Here is a 10,629-nt window from a genome sequence, read left to right on the forward strand (position 1 = left end):
GCTGGTGAGAAAGGAGTAAGGACGAGAAAAGTTCGCGCGTATGTGGACGTCTACTATTCTCCTCCTAACGATTCAAGTTCAAGCTCTTGGAGAATGAAGAGGACGTTTAATGTTGCTGAGGTGACGTCCTGCAGTCAAAAGCCCTCCGAGGGGCTGTTGAATTGCTTTGAGAAGTGAGCGGGGAAATGCCCCGTGTAACAAATTGTATAAACATTTTTTAATTTTTCTTCAAATTTGTTTATTGCTTTTAATCAGGACAATTAGAGTTTATACATTTTTAGCGTAGATTAGAAGACTATAGACTGTTACTGTTCATATTTGGTATTTTGGGATATTTTTTCGAGTGTTTTTATGCAGGTTTGGGGAGTTATACGCAAATTCAAAGGCTTACACGAGGAAAAGAGCTCGATCGAGATTTTTTTGTATTCGATCGAGTAAATTTTGTTCGATCGAATGGTTTCTTATTACTCAATCGACAAAAGCAAAAAAGGGGAGTACTCGATCGAGTAACTTTTTACTCGATCGAGTGGATGCATACAAGAAGTTCTCGATCGAGTAGTTTTAAACCACTCGATCGAGTGATTTTGCGAAGGACACGCAGGGAGTCTCTTTAACTTCCTTCTTTTTCTTATTACTTCATTTCTTCTTTCATTATTTCGTCCCTTCTTATTTGCGATCAAAAAACCCCAAAAATCCTCCATTTTCTTGCCCATTTACAAAATCCACCACCTACATTTTTTTTATTGCTAATTAATCGTTATTTGCCCTCTATTTCCCCTTTGATTCTCGTTGTTTTACACGGTCAATTAGAGGTTTTAGGGTTTCGCGGCTTTTCGGTCAAAAATCGCCATATTTGCTTGTTTAGTCGATTAATTGCTCAATCTGTAGGTTCTTCATCATCAAGTAAGGAATTCCTATACTACTTTGCATTTTAATTTAATTAATTTTGTTTTTTGAAGAGAATTAGGAATTAGGGTTTTGGTTCCCCTTTTTGGGTCGAAATTCTGGACTATTGTTTTGATTCAATGCTTCATTTGTCTTACTTGATGCTTAACTCCCATACCTCATTGATGATTCACATGTTTAATTCGAATTTTTGCTTAAATTTGCGATGAAGTGTTAATTTCAGTCGAAATTTTCGACTGTGAATGGGATTCTTCCTGCTGCCATATGCCTAATTTCCCTCAATTGTTGCTTAATTTGCTGCATTTGTCATCTGCTACCCTTACCCTATCGCTGATTACCTGCTAAGTTCGAATTGTTGAGGAAAATCTGGGAATTTTTGGGCTGATAAGTCGAATTTTTCGACTGTCTTTGGGAATTCTCTGCTGTTTAAACTGTTATTTTCTTATCAAATTCCCCTGCCCTATTTGCTTAGGATGGATTCTAGCTCTATGCCTTCCACTAGCTCTATTTTCAGTCCGTCCTTGCCTGAGACGGTGGTCCCTGCTGTCACCACCACCTCCGTACCTGCTAGTACCGCAGCTAGTGGCTCTGTTTTTCTTGTTTCCGCTGTCGGTACTGTTTTTACACCTGCTAGCACTGTTGCTAGCTCCGTTTCAGCCACAGCTGCTACCACTGCTGCTAGCCTTTCTTCCTCAGTGGCAATCTCTGATGCATCTACTGATGCAGCTACAACGTCTACCTCGGCCAGTACCTCAGGTACGATGAGCACCCCTCCTGCGTGCTCACCCGCAGTCGCAGCTGCTTTACGGGCGGCTCTAATTCCTCGTACCATCAGTGGACGGTCTTCTACTTCAGGTTCTAGAGGTCGGGGTCGCGGCCGTGGTCGTGCTACACCTGCTGCTGGCCGTGTTACGATCCGAGTGGACGACACTCTTGACTCCCACCCTGAGTACCCACATGTAATTTTTGTAAATGGTGTACATCGTACTAGATTATATAACTTAGTTGACTACGAGTTTCTCCCTACGCGTTTTCTTTACCGTACGTCACTTGAGAGGCCCAGCTTCAATGAGCCGGTTTGTGAGTTTTTACGTGGCATGGGGATGGCCGGACTCATCACTATGAGTGGCCATACCTTTCCGGAGCTGGGTCTTGAGTTTTTCAGCTCCTTCACCTTCTCCTCCGGGGCACACGATGCTGCCTCCACTAGTCCTTCTGTGTCTTTCCGGTTGTTCAACCGGACTTTTTCGATGACATAGGAGGAGTTTGGTACTAGACTCGGACTTTCCTTTGCGGGCGCCACTGTTTCCCCTAGGAAGGTCATTCGTCAGCTTTGGCGGACCTTTGCCCAGACCACCTTTCCCAAGCGAAAGCTCGCTCAGCTCCACCTTCCCCCTGCCCGTTACTTTCTTAGACTGATGGGGAGCACTATTTTTGGCCGAAAGGAGGCAAACAACATCAACAACAACGAGCTCTCCATCTTAGGCGGTTACCTGAACATCGACTACGAGGGTCCCTTTACCCTCACCATCGCCTACTTGACCGCCCAGTACATCCAGACTCAGGGAGAGAAGATCACGGGCACTATCGTCTGTGGTGGCATAGCCACCATTCTTGCCCGTTCCCTCTTCCCTGCCTTGTCTCGCGACCTACCGCACCTAGAGGGTGATAGGTACCTGAGCCTAGCGTCTCTGCACTCTCAGACCTGGCTGACTTCTGACTACCGGACCTGGAAGATAGACGGTTCCATATCCGTAGACCAACCTTGCACCACTATCCCCCGTCTTGCCCCTTTGCCTACTGTTCCACGGGGCGCCCGACTACTACCTCTGCCCGAGTACCACCTCTAGATCCGCCCACCTACTACCTTACCCGCTGCTAAGAAGCGGCGTAGACTTGAGACCGGAGAGGGATCCGCACCTTCCACGGGTGGCCAGACTTCCACGGCCAAACCTACCCCGATCCCTACTCCTACTCCTACTCCCGCACCTGCGGACCAAACACAGACACAGCCGGTCCTGCCGGCTAATTTTGTACCTCCTCCACCCTTTGAGGCGTCCTCGGTCCTGGACCAAGGGCGCCATGAGGGTTTGTTGATTGAGATTGCAGAGAGATAGGCTCGTATGAAGCGGGACATAGATTTGACTTTGTTCCCTCTATACGAGTATCACATGAGGCGACACCGTCCGATCCCAGAGGGTTGGCCGCACACTTCCTTTTACCGGTACCCAGCTGAGGGGTACCCGAAGCCTGCTAGTGAGGATTAGGAGGACGAGGACCCGGAGGCGGCGGAGAGAGCTCGAGCTGAGCAAAGGAGGAGGAGAGAGCAGGAGGTGGACCCGGACCACACCGTGACGGTGGAGGACGTGACGGAGGAGGCTGACGAGTAGCTGCTGGTCTACTCACTTCCCCAATTTTCAGGATGGTTTGGGGAAGTTCGTGTTTTGTATGTCTATTCTCGCTCTTTTATTTATTTTGTCTCCTTTTTATTTTATTGTTTTTCATTCTTTATTGGTTGTATATTCCCGTTCCCCTGTATATATATCTGCTGGTGTATGCTGGAGGACAACGAGGGTGTTGTCGGTTTTGGTTTGGGGTGGGTATTGCATCCTTTTGAGTCTGCTTTGCATTTGTTTTGCATTCTTGTTTCTATTTTTCAGCTTGCATTTGTATTTATTTATTTCTTTAAAATTCAAAAAACCAAAAAATTAGAAAATTTCAAAAAAATCAAAAATATTCACGTTTATTTTTGCATATGGGTTGAGTCGGAACGGTAGATTTCCGTGATGATATTGCACTATAACTTGTCATTTTACTTGAGCCTTGCACTTCTATTGATAGTTATTAGCTTTGTCATACGCATAGTCTATGAGTTTTTGTTCAATTATAGCTGACTGTTTAGACTTGACCTGATAAATCGGCAACCTACTTTACAATTTCTAAGATTTAGAGCCCATTACTGGTGACATTCATGACCAGTTCATTAGGAATTGAGAGTAGTACTCCTTGCATAGCATGTTCATCATTTTTGCACTTTTATGACATTCGATTTCTTGTCAAATGCACACATTCGGGTTTGTGGTCGGTGTCACATGCAGGGAGGTGCTTGCAATTTTTTCCCTTTTCTTATATTTTTCACCCATTTAGCTCCACTTAAGCCAAAACTTGCCTTTTTGACCCACTAGCTATAACCCAAACTGAGCCTGCCTAGTTAAGCTAGTTTAGTATCTCTTTTGTGGTATAATTTCCCGTATGTAGTTTGGCCCGTATCATTTTGATTGGAGTTGGTGTAAATAAAGGAAGGAGAAAAAGAAAAAAAAAGAATTGGAAAAATAAGAAAAAAAAACGTGAAGAAGAAGAAAAAAAAAGGAGAAAGAAAAATGAAAAAATGTCAGAAAAATGAAGAAAAAAAAAGTTGAAAAAAAAATATTTGTTTTGTATCAGTTGATTCATTTAGAAGGTATTAAAAAAGGGAAGTTTGTGACCGTCTAACTCCTCCATTCTTATTCCATATTTTTGAGGAGATTGTGTATGAGATTAGTGAGCTATGTGCCAAATGAAGGGCACTTGTACTTTATTTTTCAGTCAGTTGAGATTCAGACGGTCTTATGTGGTCCTGTTTAGGAACTAGCTTGGCGTTTTTACCTCCACTTTACCATAACTTGTTTTGCCTTTGCTTACCTGACCCTCACTATTCCCATATCATTTGTAAGCCCTCGGTTGTGACGGACATTATTGGTTGGAGTGTGTGTATTAGTACTTGAATTGTCTTTCATTTTTGTTGCATGCATGCTATGTAGGTCGCAGTTAGGTGAGTGACTGTTTCTCTTTCTCTCTTTCACATATTTTATTCACCCTTTGCTTCATGAGAGAAGAGTGACCACGTGAGAGTCCGATTTTGTTGGTCTTGCAAGGTCGATAAGTCGGCTATATTTCTGAACGACTTATAACTCGTTTGCGTATCGACTGCTTTGCTGTAACTGTTAATTTTTGTTGCATTAAACTGGTTCAGGTAGACAAGTTAAGCTAGCTCTGAGTTTTCATTTCCGTTCCATTAGTTGCATTTTAGTTTACTCGAGGACGAATAAAGGTTCGGTTTGGGGAGATTTGATACGTGCATAGTGTATAGTCTTTTTAGCCTATTTTAGCACGTATTTCTATATACTTTCGTATTGTTTATATTGCATTTTGCCCCCGGATTGGCTACTTTGGTTTGTTTTGTCCGTTTTGTAGAAATGAACGTGAAAGTAGTGGAATCGTATCATTTTCGTCCCTTTTTGCATGCATTTTGAGGAGACGGGATTTTCAGAGCGAGATCTTGCATTCGGATGCGTGAAGGAACGGTCTACGGAGCAGTCGGTCACGAGTTTGAGCTGTTTCGGAGGAAGAATACTCGATCGAGCTGTTTTATTGGTCGATCGAGTGGTTTCTATGGCTGGAAATGGTCGATCGAGTAGTATATTACTCGATCCAAAAGTGCTGGAATTAGGAGTTACTCGATCAAGCAACAATTCTACTCGATCGAGTAGATTACTTGGAGAAGTGCTCGATCGAGCTGTTTCAGACTGCTCGATCGAGTGGTTTCGTCTTTCATGGGCTTTAATTAGTCCGTGAACTTGTTTTTTAGCTTATGGACTTAGTAATTTTTCTATTTAAACGCATGATAACTAGGTCATTAGCATTGAGTTTTTATCTTATCATTCATCTATCACTGTAAACACTACGTTGCTTTCTCTCTTCCACTGTAACTTTTCCTTTCGGATTTTCTCGCTCGGATTTAGTTGTTCTTTACGCCGGATTCTTGCGATTGTAATCCCTTACTCTCTTTTATTCTTAATCTTTCATTTATTCATCTTAATTACTTGTTTTGTTCCTTTAATTTTTTGCCCTAATATCTTTTATGCAATTTAATTATTATTTCATTATGTTCAATGTTAGTTTATTCTTTGTTATTAGTTTTGACAATATTAATAGCATGAGTAGCTAATCTGTTTCATGTTAGGATTAGGGGATCTACGGTAGAAAGGTGACGATGTAGTAAATAGGTTAGATGAATTAATTGTGAGATTATGTTCCCATAGCAATATAATTGTATTTACCAACTTAGTTGAGTGCACGCTTCTGAGTCACCCTTTTAATCTGATTAAATTTAATCCTAGATCAGAAGATTGGACTAAATAGGCCTGCTATGAACAGTAGACTACCCTGATGAGGACGGAAGTTAAGTTCGTGGGAATCTAGGGTATAAAGTGGACCGGAAGGACCTTTCCATATCCGTCTCGCAATAATTTATCTAGACTATTTGCAATTGAGTCACTAGACTACCGTAATGAACCGAAATCCTGACATATCCCCTCTCTATTGATAGTTTATTCTCATTTTCTGTCCTTATTGCTCTTTCCTTGCTTCTCTTCCTTTAAATCTTTTAGTTTAGAAAACCAATTACAACCCCTCCCCCCCCCCCCCCATTTGTGACCAAATAGACGGACTCTTACAGATATCTTGCCTCCCTGAGGAGATCGACCTGACTTCCCTAGCTATATATTTAGTTTAGTTAGTTATTTTTGATAGGTATACGACAGACCTGTCATGACATTCAATCGAGTAGTCTGGGCATGCGAAAGTGCTCGATTGAGAATTGAAGGATCTCGATCGAGATCTTTTCATTTAGTGGTGCTCGATCAAGGAAACAACAGTACTCGATCGAGTGAGATGGCTAGCAAAAGTGCTTGTTCGAGAACCTTAGGTGATCGATCGAGGAGTCCACGTGAGGTTCCTGCAATCAAATGCAACAAAAAACCTACAGAACTAACAGAACAAGCTCAAAGTGCAATCTATCGTTTGCAAAACTAACATCTAAAGCACACAAAATGAACTAAATGTTTTGGGAAAAATACAACAAATTACAAGTCGGGTTGCCTCCCGGATAACGCATATTTAAGAGGACCCGCACGACCTTTTGACTTCAATTATCTTGCTCATCTGGATCGTCGAAGTATAAAACTTCAACGTTGCTAACAAAGTCATCTGCTCCATAATAATGCTTCACATTATGGCCATTCACTTTAAATCTTCTGCCCTCGGAATTCTCTAACCCAACGGACCCAAACTTAGTGACATCAGTCACTGTATAAGGGCCACTCCACCTGGACTTCAGCTTACCAGGAAAGAAGCGCAGTCGGGCATTAAACAGCAACACCTTCTGCCCGACATGGAATTCTCGAGGTATGATCTTTTTGTCGTGCCATCTCTTCGTTTTCTCTTTGTAGATGCGCGAGCTATCATAGGCATTTTGCCTAAACTCTTCCAGTTCATCTAGGTGCAATAAACGATGCTCATCACACAACTTAGGATCATAATTTAATTCACGAATGGCCCACCAAGCCTTGCACTTTGGTTCAACAGGTAAATGACAAGACTTCCCATAAACAAACCGATATGGTGATGCACCAATCGGTGTTTTAAAGGTTGTCCGATTTGCCCATAATGTGTCATCCAATTTTAGACTCCAATCCTTCCGTGATTTAGAAACAACCATAGCCAAAATCTCTTTTAGTTCCCTATTAGAGACCTTAACCTGTCCACTAGTGTGGGGATGATACCCCAAACCGCGACGATGTTGGACACCGACTTTAGACAGAATAGTTGTGAGTTTCTTTTCTTTAAAATGCATTCCCCCATTACTAATGACGACCCTAGGGACACCAAATCGAGGAAAAATAATCTTCTTAAACATTTTAATCACGGTCTTGGCATCACAGTTAGGTGAAGCAATAGCATCCACTCATTTAGACGCATAATCCACTGCTACAAATATATACCGGTTACCTTTACTAGACGGGAAGGGTCCTTGGAAATCAATGCCCCAGACACCGAAAACCTCAACCTCTAGAATGCCATTTTGATGCATCTCATGTCTCTTAGAGATATTTCCAGGGCACTGGCAAGCAACACGTGGTGATCGCCATAAGAGGACGAATGATAGCTTTCTAGGATTGCTTTGGTCTTCCACTGCGGAATACACCGTCTATAGAGATCTTCTGCACACTCCTTAAACAGATAAGGGTCATCCCAGAAATATTGCTTTGCACCGTAAAGAAATCGCTTCCTCTGCTGATAAGACATGTCAGATGGCAGCGCGCCACTGACAACGTAGTTAGCCAAATCTGCATACCACGGATCATGGTTTGTATTAGTAAAAGCTGCAAATAAAGAATCATTAGGAAAAGAATCATTAATAGGTAAAGGATCCTCTCCCTCCAGCTGCAGTAATAGCGACAGGTGATCAGCTACTACATCCTCTGCACCCCACTTGTCTTTGATTTGCAGATCAAATTCTTGGAGAAGAGTATCCACCTCAACAGTCGTGGCTTATATTCCTTCTTAGCTAGAAGGTGTCTCAGCGTTGCATGGTCCGTAAAAACAGTAAATTCCGAACCTATTAAATAAGAGCGAAATTTCACCAGCGCATAAACCACAATTAACAGCTCCTTCTCAGTAGTAGTATATTTCACTTGAGCCTCATCCAGAGTTCGGCTCGCATTGTAAATCGCGCTCAAAGCTTTCTTTTTCCGCTGGCCTAACATCGCTCTTAGTGCATAATCACTAGCATCACACATAATCTCAAATGGCAGTTCCCAGTCGGGAGGCTGGATAATCGCTGCTGAAATCAAGGCCTGTTTGAACCTGTTGAAAGCAGAAAGACACTCATCAGTAAAAACAAAGGGGGCATCCTTAAGAAACAATTGTGTAAGTAGTTTAGCAATTTTAGAAAAGTCCTTGATGAACCGGCGATAAACGCCAGCATGTCCAAGGAAACTCCTCACTCCTTTAACATTAATAGGAGGAGGTAATTGCTTAATCACTTCCACCTTTGCCTTATCCACCTCGATGCCCCTATCAGAAACTAAGTGCCCTAAGATAACTCCCTCGTTGACCATAAAATGACACTTCTCCCAGTTAAGCACAAGGTTAACCTTAATGCAGCGCTGCAACAACACTTTCTCCAAGTTAGACAAACAGTTATCAAAAACACTTCCATAGACGCTGAATCGTCCATATAGACCTCCACAATATACTCTATATACTCATAAAATGTCCCCATCAGGCACCTTTGAAAGGTGTCAGGGGAATTACACAAACCAAAAGGCATTATACGATAAGCAAAAACACCTTCAGGACAAGTAAAAGTAGTCTTTTCTGATCATCCAAAAATAGGGATCTGAAAGAACCCTGAATATCCATCTAAATAACAGAAAAACTTATGAGAGGCTAACCTTTCTACCATCTCATCAATAAAAGGAAGGGGGAAGTGATCCTTCTTCGTGGCGGCATTCAGCTGTCTATAATCTATGCAGATCCGCCAACCAGTCACAACTCTAGTAGGTATCAATTCATTTTTATCATTCTTAACCACTGTAGTCCCCCCTTTCTTAGGAACCACCTGAACTGGACTCACCCATTTACAATGACCGACATAGTAGATAATACCTACATCGAGTAGCTTCATTACCTCAGCCATCACAACATCCTGCAACTTCTATTTCAGCCTGCACTGACCTTGTCTGCAAGGTTTGTAATCTTCTTCTAGCTCGAATATGTGCATGCAAATATCAGGACTGATGCCCTGAATATCATCCAACGAATAACCCATCGCTTTCCTGTTTTTCTTAAGAACAACTAACAAAGCGGTCAGCTACTTATCATCCAATTTGGCACTAACAATGACTGGATACTGCTCAGTATCATGTAAAAATGCATATTTAAGATGAGAAGGAAGAGGCTTACGCTCTGGTACCTTTACCTCCATAGCGCAAAGAGTGTTTAATAACTGTTCTACCCTCTCACCTTCAGCGTTGGTGAGTTCACGCTCACCTATCGCAGCTTCAAGTAGATCAACACAACGTCATTGTTTTTCGGGTTATCTGCACACTTATCTAACAACATCAAAGCTTCCAGTGGATCCATTATCAAGGAATCCGACCAGAACTCATAAACAGACACATCAATGATATCAACTGAATAACAAGTGTCCTCTATCATTGGTCTAACAAGTGTACCAGGCAAACTGAAAGTGATAGCGTCATCTCCTACTTCAAGGGTCAAACGCCCTTGTTTGACATCTATAATAGCCCCAGCTGTACACAAGAATTGTCTTCCCAGTATAATCGGGTTCCAGGTATCCCCAGCTATGTCTAAGACAATGAAATCTACTGGTATAAAGAACTTTCCTACTTTGACAGGCACGTCTTCTAGGATACCTGGGGGTCGTCCAACCGATCTATCAGCCATCTGGAGGGTCATATTAGTCATTTTAAGATGACCCATATTAAGTTTCTTGTAGACAGAATAAGGTATGACATTGACACTGGCTCCTAAATAACAGAGAGCCTTATCTATCACTTCATTTTTAATGATACAGGTAATAGAGAAACTACCCGGGTCTTTCATTTTGGGTGGAGCTTTTTTGAGAATTAAATTACTAGACTCTTCCATAAAGGCAACAATTTCGAACTCACTAAGCTCTCTCTTACGTGTCAAAAAATATCTTTCATAAATTTTGCATAAGAAGGTACCTGAGTAATTAGCTCGATAAATGGAACAGTCACCTGAAGAATCTTGACCACATCCACAAACTTACCATACTGTTGCCCAACCTTAGCATCTTTCAGACGTCCTGGATAAGGAATTCTGGTAACAGTAAGTGGGTCTGCGACTTTCTCT

Source organism: Silene latifolia, chromosome 7, assembly GCF_048544455.1.
Source record: "Silene latifolia isolate original U9 population chromosome 7, ASM4854445v1, whole genome shotgun sequence".
Taxonomy (NCBI): domain Eukaryota; kingdom Viridiplantae; phylum Streptophyta; class Magnoliopsida; order Caryophyllales; family Caryophyllaceae; genus Silene; species Silene latifolia.